Here is a 10,589-nt window from a genome sequence, read left to right as displayed (position 1 = left end):
CTATAACTGATCAAAGATGAGTGTTTAATTTGTACAGTGATGCTGAGTCGGGGTCTGGAATGGTTGCAGCATCGAGGATAAATGAATCACAAAGAAAAAATGGATAATAAGAACTACAAACTTTGTTCTGGATGTGTAAATTATTGCACGTCATCATAAGATCACTAGTGAGATGTCATTTCCCATCCTGTCTCATCAAGCTCATTAAAGTCTGGAGATATTTAAGAACAGAACTGAGGTGGATGTGTCATTGCACTTTAAACTTAAAATAACTTCACAGAGAACTTTTGTACTTAACCATAGAAGTCTCAGTGCCAGTCAAACGGCTGCTGAAGGATATCCAAAGACCTTGAATTCTGAAGACGTTGAGCCGACCTCTTTGAGCTTGTTGGCACAGAGGTCTCGCTAGATCAGAAAGAGGGACGAACATCATTTCAGCCAAGCTACGGTAGCTGACAGAACCACTTAACTCCCTCTTGGACTGTCAGTGCATAATTGCAAATAGTTTATTACCTGTGAGATGGTTTGTTCTTACATTATACTGTTTATAGTGTCAAATTGAATAGTCTGATTACATGCAATTTGACATCCAGTGGTTATAGAGAGTGCAAAAACTTGTCACTGCATTGTAAAACACATCAGTTGTTCTCAGCAGGTTAAATGTTTTCTTTTTATTTCCTTGCCAGATGCTGTCCTTTCGCTCCTATGCAATGTACAAACATCCAATGATACGTAAGGGTACCACTGCCACATATACTAAAATCCGCAATTATGCATTAACTACACTGCAAAACTAAGACGATCCATTGACAGCACTGTAAGAAGCTTTGGATGCATTCTGTATACAGTGCACGTATATATTGAATTTAGAGAAGAGGAAAACACATCCTCCAGTCTGAGCATGACTACTCCCAGAACATTTTACCGTCTCATTCACATGGAGCACTAATGGCTCATCCTCACTGGGAGCATCTCAGAGTGGCTGACAGAGCGTGGCGTCACCCACGTCATAATCCCGCTCTGTTTTACACTGCATTTAAATAAAATCCTACACGGGTATGTCGGTCTGAAATATTCATCCAATGCGGGGCTTTAAGCATGAAAAAGGCATTATATAACCAGTTAATGTGGTGAAATGGATGATTCATAACCTTTTCATGTGGTTGAATTTGCAACCCTACAACAACCAGCGTACCTGCTGCTAGCATGAAACTCTGCAGTGAGAATAAAATACAGCATCAAACAGCTATCGAAGCAAATTCACTACATCGTGGTGAGGGTCAAATGGATGCTCAATTCAGCTGTAACTGGAAATGAGCACTTGAGTGCAATGTTTTTTGGTCCTAATGTACTTTAATGGACACTTGAGGAACATAGAAACCATGTACATTTTGACAAAATTTCTCTGTGACTGTGTTATCACCCTGTTTATGTTGTTTTTATCGCTTTAATGCTGTTTTTATGATGGCCTGTTATCCAGAGACCTATTAAATAAGTAATTTTAATCACAGTGTACCTTGCTAAATAAACATTTAATAACAATCATAGTACAGCACAAAATGCTATAAAGACATTTGTTGATGCAGCTCCAGACTGGGCTCAGTCCATATCATAAAGTAAACTGTGAGGTACAGTTATGATTTGAGGAAGACAAGAGTTTATTGGCACATCAAATTCCCACAATTATTCAAATGTAAGATGACTAACAATTTTATCATCATCATCAACAACATGCTGGTTTTGATTTTAAAGTGGCACGGATCTGAATCATAGTTTTGTGGAGCTTAACAAAACCAAGGTAATCAAACTATTATTATCTCTATAGATAATGGATGTGGGTGGGTGGATGTTACCAACCTTCATGTTTGGCTCAGAGCACAGCTGAGTCTCACAAAGTAGCTCTGCACTAATTAAAGTGAATCAAGAGCTGAGTCCTAAAATGGCCATTGTACACAGAATATCATAAAAAAGGAGTCAGAGAATTAAGAGAAATCTCTACACCTAACAGGAAAAACTGAATGTTCATTACCACTGACGCACTAATGACCAACACGACTGTATAAAGGATATCACTACATGGGCTCAGGAATACTTTGGAAAACTGTTGTTGGTCAACACATTTCATAGCTGCATCTACATATGTAAGTTAAGACAAAAGCCATATATTGACATCATCGAGAAACTGCCTACTTCTCTGAGCTTGAGTTCATCTGAGATGGAGTGATGCAAAGTGGAAAAGCGTGCTGTGGTCTGAGGAGTCCACATTTCAGATTGTATAGGGTGCTTCTGTGTTCCATAGGATGCACGAAGGTATACTGGCGTCTGGTTTAAATTTGCTGAAGTCCTGAAGTACTGAAGTGTGCCCACGCTGTTGTGGCTCGTCGTAATTCCAGACAGAGCCTAACAACCCAGAGGGTAATTAACATGTTTATCGTCATGTTGCCTAACTACTGTGACTGTAAAATATGTACGTCTGACACACTAGGACATTTAAAAAAACACACACAAAAAGCAGTCTGGTTGCAAGACACGGGTTGCTGGCAGCGTTGTGCCCTGGAAGACAGAGTCCTGCTGTTTTTGAAAATCATGGACGTTGTGACCTCCAAGTTAAAGAAGAAGAGGACCATCCAAATTGTTATCAGTGCAAAGTTCAAAAGCAAGCATCTGTGATGGTATGGGGGTGTATTAGTGCCAGTGGCATCAGTGCTGAAAAGTACACAGAGGTTTTAGAGCAACATATGTTGCCATCCAGACAATGTCTTTTACAGGGACATCCTTCTTATTTCAGAAGGACAATTGCAAGACACGTTCTGCATGTGGTTTTACACTAAAAGAGTTCAGGTACTAGACTGGCCTGCCTGCAGTCCAGACCAGTTCCCCTTTGAAGATGTGTGATGCATTATGATGTGCAGAAACAACCTGAAGCAAGGATTAAAAAAAAAAAAAAAAAAAAAAAAAAAAAAAATGATTTCAAAACTTAAACAATTAGTGTCTTAGCTCCCAAATACTAACTGAGTCTTGATAAAAGAAAAGGTGATCTATCACAGTGATAAACATGGACACAACACAACAAAAACTTTAACTTCTTTCAGATTTTTTTGTAGTCTTAAAAGCAATGCATACATTGCAAAGGAACGGGGTGAGAGCCAAGACAGCAGACAATAGATATCACACACACCATTATTCCAAGTGTATTATCAGTCTTTATTAGATCTCGTGTGGTGGCCGACAGTCCTGGCTCTCACTTTGATTCTGCTGTTACTGAATTCCAGCCAATCAATCTGACATGCCCGGGGCATCATTTACTGCCTGCATTGTCTTCCAGATGGGGGATGTGGTGGGTGAATGTGGTGGATTACCTTATGCCATGCTTGTTAAAAGCTTTTATTCTCCATAATCATCTCTCCCTGGGACGCACAAAACTCCCTTAATTAGAATCCAAGACTTTATTTCCCTCCCTCAGTCTTTTAATTCCACGTCGTAAAATTCAAAGCAAGAGCCTCGAGTCAAAATTAGCTTTTTTTTTCTCCTTTTTTTTTTGGCAGGAGAGTATGACCGGAGCACCTGTGCAGGTCAGAAGAGGCAGCTTAAAGGCGCTGGTGTTATGGCTGCAGGCGAGAGGCTATGAGAGGAGGAAATGAGTGCTGGAGTGTTTTAATAAGGGCTCTTCTTGGAGCACTGCTATATTCAGTCCCCTGTAGTGGAGAGGTGGGATGAGTCAACCCATCTGGAGGAGCGTTTGCCCTCTGGAGAAGGTGAGGCTCACTAAGGATCCTTGTGTGCTACGGTGCTTTCAGCACTCATTTGTAATGTTTAGTGCATTCAAAAAGTCATTGAGTAAAGGTTCTGTAAGTGCTGTTATTTTTCTCCACTTTCATTGAATGCATGCTTCACAATATGTTCCTGTGAATTCTCTTGTAGCCGCTGTTGCTATTTCGCCTTTATAGCTGTTATCTCTACTTTTACCATTTATACTTTTATCCTGCAGTAATATTAATAATTATAGTATTTAATATATAATAGTATTGGTGTTCTATCTTTATAGAACCTGTTTTCTAAGTGTTGTTCCATGTAAGATCACAAAAATTTTATTTTAACTAACATGTGAATAATTACACAAACACATGCACATACTATATATAGAAATACATGTCATCATACCTAATGATAGAACAGGTCGTTTGACTCCCACTATATTTCCAAAATGACATTTATGACCACTGTAAGCTAACTTTCCTACAAAGATTAAAATAGGTAATCACTGATTTCATGTTTCACGTGAAAGTGTGGATGTTTTTGACCCATTGTGAACTTTTTTGCTCTTCCTACTACACCACCTCACTTCCTCGTTTGCTACCATCATAATTACTATAACCACTAACCGCCTAACAATAAACATAAATAGAAGTCATAATAATCTCTTTGCATAGATGACCTATACAGTTGTTTTTTCTGAGGAGGGCAGGCTGATAGAGAAACTTTTTCTTCCTGCTGAAACATCACTGCACACAACTGTTTGGATAAACTGGTTTCCATTTTTATCCATCAGAAGTTACAAGGAAATAATGTGTTTAGTACTCAAGTTAAATGCTAATTTTGCTCTAGTGTGAAACATTCAAGTGTAAATTGCCTGTAGTACTAATATGTGATAAATGCATTAAGGGGGATTTTTACAAGCTTTGCTACTGTCAGAAAACACACACACACACACACACACACACACACACACACACACACACACACACACACACTCACAAACTGCAACCCATTTTGGCAAGACATGACTTTTAGTCGTGCACGTCTTCCGTTTAGCAGGGAACAAAAGCAGCTCTTAAGCCCACAACGGATTTGTAGTGTTTGAAAAAGAAAAAACAAAAAAAAAAAAAACTGAAGGATTGTGGGCAATCTTGTGCTGCAGAGCTGAAAGGCTCGCTGACTCAAATGGATGGAGAAACCCCGCTTGTTTTCAGTAGTGAGGACAAAACGGACGGTCACCCGGACCCCAGTGTGTCTGATGGTATGTGACAGGAAGCTGCCACACCACTGCAAATGCAGTACAGTTCATTGGACAAGAGCCTGACATCATGTATCACCAGTAACTGCGACTGCTGTGTGATATCAGTGACAGGAGCAGCTTCCTCACCACAGGATTATCTTTTGTCTGAGGAGGCATGGAAGTAACTACTTCTACTTCCATCTGTCCATTCTCTGCATCTACTTATTCACATTTTGGAGAATAGAACGGGTCAGAAGGTCTGAGAGTTCAATTCAGGATTGTCTGGCTGTGAGGTGAAAGCCACCTTTTTGAGGTCTGAGACAGAGATAGACCCAAAGGGGCCTTTTTTTTTACTTTCTCAACTGTTTTCAGCCAAGTCATTGTTGCTCTTCATAGAGAAATAAGATATACTGTGCAATTATGTGATTGAAATAAAAATAGATGAATAGGTAAGTGAAGAAACAATGCAGACCTACATTTTTCTGACAAGCCGCCTCTTGTGGTGGTCCAAGAAATGATGATGATCCCGTCAAGAGCAAACCTTGACACAGTGTGATGCTCATTATACCACCACAGAAACTGTCAGATATGAGGTCAAGGTTGATAACTGGCTGTACAATGACAGTGGCACCGGAGACCACAGTTTATACCCTCTCTCTTAGCTGTATGTTCATTTTGTAAGCTAGACAGGAAGGAGCGAGACTTCAGCATTGAAGGTAATATGGGTAGTTGATAAGAGACTGTGGCTCTTGTATTGTGTAGCATTCTCATTCATCATGAAGCCAAAAAATATCTCAAAGAAGAACGAGACAAGTGATTTACAGAAAAGGTAGTCGACCACCAAGGGATCATTCTGATGTTCTTCAGGTTCATTCTATATTCCTATGTTCCGAGGGTCCTTTGTTACCCAGATTTATATGGTTTGTTATGGGAGCAAAGGAAAATGACAACCATGACAACGGGTCATATGTTTCAAGGACGTTTGTTCCTAGGTCCTATTTTCCTTGGGTTTTATGTCCCGGGGTCATAGTGGGTTAGGGGGTTCATAGAACATAGGACAGGCTCAACTTCACACCCTGTGGAATTTGGCCCAAGGGAACTTAGGACCCTGGGAACATAAAACATTTGGAATTTTAGAGCGTCTAAATTTGTGAACCTGGGAACAAAGGATCCTGGAAACTAAGAGCTTCTGAACTTAAGACCTTGCAAAATCAGGACCCTGGGAACATACCTTCAGAACTTGTAACTCTGGTAACGTAAGGCCTGGGGAACCTGTGACCCTCCGAACATAGGAGCCTGGGAAATTATCACCCTGTGAATATAGAACCAGCTTATGACCCTGAGAATATAAGACATTTGGAATTTAAGACTTACTGAATTTAGGACCCTAGAATATTAGGACCATTGCAATTTATGCAATTCCCTTATCCTGGGAATAAATGGCATTTAGAATTTAGGATCCTGAAAAATTAGGACCTGCCTTGTTCCCAGCCTGGAAACATCTCAGTTGAACCTTAGGCCACTGAAACCAAACTAAACTGTTTAGCAGCAATTTTAACAAGTTGAATCAACTGGGGGCTCCAGTCAGCCTACCTCCTAATAATATAAATATCTGGATTCATTCAGTAGAAATGTCATGTTGGTATGTATGACTTCAGCAGCAGTGTAACATCAGTTGTGCTGCCTTAAAGCTAGAATAAAGAGGGCTAGGTACAGAAAACCCTCCCATGGAGCTGGTATATGAATGATGCTGGAACAAACAAAACCACCATTAGGGATGTTTGTAATGTACAATCACATTCCCTGTTGAATAGTTTATAGGTAATAGAAAACAGTGGGAAGGAGTGTAAGTATTGCAGTATTGTATGTGTGCACATGCTGCACAGCAGGGATTAAAAACATCACCATACCTTCCTGAGGTATTTCTGTGCTGCCTACTTAAGCAGTAAATGATTCACTGCAGCGTATCGCACACAAATGCATCAATTTTCAAGACATTACCATTTGTCAGGCCTTGGGGGTGTCATATATGACTGAGCACTTACAGCATGTTGGTCACCCCGCTGCCCTGAGCGTCATGAATTGGTGGTACAATATTTACCTTTCAAACACATCTACAAGCAACTCCGGATATCACCAGTCATCAGAATAGGTTCAAGTAGACAAATGAGCAGTGAGAGATGTAGAAGAAAGAACAGATTGAGAGAAAAGAGAGAAACAAGATAAAGAAAAAAAAAGGTTGAGACAGGGAGAGAAAGAGGTGCAGGAATGTTTTGGGGGAACAAATCAGAAAAATCCAGGATGAGCAGGACTCATTACACAGGACCAGCTGTGGCCAGAGGACAGCTGACACAGGCGAGATTCCTGCTGCATTCATGTCATGTCTGACTTTTGGTTAACTGTAAATCCTGCAGAATTTCAAGAAAGGCAACAAGCACAGCAAGAAGCTAGTTACACTAAAACTGTCTGCTTTATTTGAAAAACATAAAAATAGCTTCAGATTTGGATATTTGAGTGCAAATTGTAGCAGATATGCCCAAATTATATATTTTTAAGATTAAGATTAACATTGTTCATGTTTCAGAATGTACGACAGACCTTTGTCTGCTTGAGCTGGTTACATAACTTGTCGGTAAATTATATCTGTAAAATTGCCGAAAGATTGATCCGACTTTATTAGTAAAGTCACACACACAACAACAGTGCCTCCTGTGACATCACATTCATGCCCTCAGTTCTTGACTAAACCCCCACTGGGGAAATCACTGACTGGAAGGCAGTGCCATCAATTTTAAATGAATTTGACATTTATAGATCACAGATGCATAACTTACAGTTTCTTAGAACCTGCATTAGCAAAAGTTTTTTTTTTTTAATATTTCACTATCTTTTATGAATCATACATAAGCACACAGTCACAGGTTGAGTTGGGCGACCTGGACATTGCTTGATCCATATTCTTAATCTATTCACAGTGTATCTAGAATTCTGTTATCCTCATTGTCCAGTTTTTGCTATGTCTGGCTCATCTGCACACACAACATCATAACATGTGGAAGACATTACTTATCTGTTGCTTTTCCTTGTTGCTTTTCCTTAAAAAAAATTCCACGACTCTTGGTTTGGTTACAGGAAAACTGTGAAAAGCCACATGAACATTTCCCTACATCAGGATACCACCCAGAAAACCAAAGCTAGTGATACTTTTCGCCACCAGATTCTACAAATGATGCTCTAGCAAAAGTTTAGTCTGGAAGAATATTTTCTTTCACATGTCTAGGCCTTTAGTTTATTCCTCTTACCACCCTGCCTTTTACTCCTCTCACTTGCTGCAGTAGCTCAGTCTGTAAGGACTTGGCTTGGGGACCGGATAGTGGCCAGTTCACGTCTAACACAAACCACAGTGCTGAGAGGGACTGGTAACACGAAGAGGTGCCAGTTCGTCTCCTGGGCACTGCTGGGGTGCCCTTGACCAAGTCACAGAAGCCCTAACTGCTCAGTGCATGTCTATTCATAGTTTTCGCATGATATCACGTCCGTATGGGAACGCCCCCTCGGAGGGCAAAACAATGCTGTCTTCCACTTACGAACTGAGCTATCTCTGTCATTTTGGATAGTTGTTGAGAAGACAAGCGTGGGCTGTGTTTCTACAGAATCCTGTCCAACAAAGAAAACCCAGGAAGGACGACATTGAAGATTTGTGCCATTTAACTTGCCTCTGTCCCCAGAGAGGGCACCTGTCAGAGTATGCACATATTTACAGCAAACACTTCAAAGTTTTGATTCGATTTATGCCATGAGATATTATTTTAACCTCACAAAATGTCATTACAAAATGTCATTACTGCCCTACACTGACCACAGTGACCCTGAAACTAACTAAAATCCATGTCTTAATGTTAGATAGCTATCGTTAGTTAAGTAGTGCTCACCTTTGCTTTGACAATGAAGAATTTCTAATCCTTTGCCTCCCAAACAGCAGCATTATTGACCCATCCAGATCAAAAATACAGATAACTGTCTGTACTTTTGCATGTGTAAAGTGAGGGATTCTCAACAATATAGATGTAAACATGGCCAAAGTGGCGCTCTGGCGGGGACTTTTGTGACTTGAATATGGCCGCGGGTGCTGAGCACAAGTGCCCAAACCTTGCAGTTTGTTTTGATATCTTTGTTTTTCCTTGGTTGAGAGGTGAACAGAGGGGAATTTTGGCAGCTTGTGCTTCATCTTACAGACATGTTGGCCCATTGTTTTTGCCCTCCAGGTCACTACACATCATGTGACTGGAAACTACAAATTGGTTTGCATGTCTATTGTTAGCCTATTATCTTGCTGGTGTCTCTCTCAATGTTTTTCACTTTTCTTTTACTACATTCATGCTGCTGTGATGTGCACCACCTTCCCACCACTGCCCTGCCTTCACAGATTATCTATCGGTCCCATCAGGGTCATCAGCCACCTCCACCAGTGTCTAGACTCCATAGGGGGGTTTTATCCTGCTGCTGCTCAGATGCCCCTCGATTAGAAGATGTCTCTGTAGAGTCTGAGTGCCAAAGATGTTCTGTCTAGACTTAATTAGATCATATCAGCTGTTCTAATAAACAATTATCTTTACTTCATTCACTGAAAGCTACTTAAACACAGCAGAAAAATAAGCCACTGTCAAGTTTGTCACTAGCTAATGTTAAATTGGATGAAAGCTGGATTTTGGTTGTCCAACAAATACATCATATAATATGTTTAAAAAAAATCTCAGAATTTTGTTTAAATTCATTCATTTTAAATGTATTATTCAGCTCAGCATTCTGGGAAATGATACTGTAAATATCATTCTCATCTTGGCACGTAACAGTGAGGCTTATTTGCTCTCTTGGGTAGTTTCCCAAGCGCCTGCAGCGCTAAAACGGGACATTAGCAAAAACATCAACTCCTGAATATGATATAATCGCTCCTGAGCTCATTCTTTTTCAATTCCCTCACACAGGCTTTCCCAATCTCGATCCAAGCCAATCCTCCGTCACAATTAAGTCACACACAGTTCCACCAGTCCCATCAGACTGTTGGTGTTCAACTGAGTAAATTAATTAGATCTTTTCACATGCAGCATCTGTCTGCTGACAAAACCAACACCAATAACACTTCCTTTCTCACTCTCTTGACTCTGTGGCTTTTCAGTTGTGGAAGCTTGATTCTGTGAACTGACAGAAGGACTAGCACAGGCATTATATGAAAAGACTGCACACAAAAACCATTTCAACTGTTTTAGTCTCATAAATGTCATTTATAACATATCAAAAGTGTTAAAGCTTTTGCCTCTTCCTGTGTATGTGACTGTCTGCTAAAAGCATGTCTGTAAAATCACAGGATGTAGGAGTGTTGTGTAGCGAGTAGATGCAGGTGGCGGAGGACACAGTGTTGTGGCATTCAAAGGACAGAATACTGCGTCATGAGCCACAAACTTGTCATAACTAAGTAAAAGAAATGCCAAATGAGTCCTTGATTGAAGTCAAGCACATTTTTGTACAGGGGTATAAATAACACGTTGACGACTGTGGTCGCCTACTTGCAAGTGTGACAATGAAACTCAGAAAG

The sequence above is a fragment of the Lutjanus erythropterus genome, chromosome 11 (assembly GCF_056507025.1).
Source record: "Lutjanus erythropterus isolate fLutEry1 chromosome 11, fLutEry1.hap2, whole genome shotgun sequence".
In the NCBI taxonomy this organism is placed as follows: Eukaryota; Metazoa; Chordata; class Actinopteri; order Lutjaniformes; family Lutjanidae; genus Lutjanus; species Lutjanus erythropterus.
The sequence above is the reverse complement of the archived record's forward strand: the minus strand, read 5'-3'. Positions refer to the sequence as shown.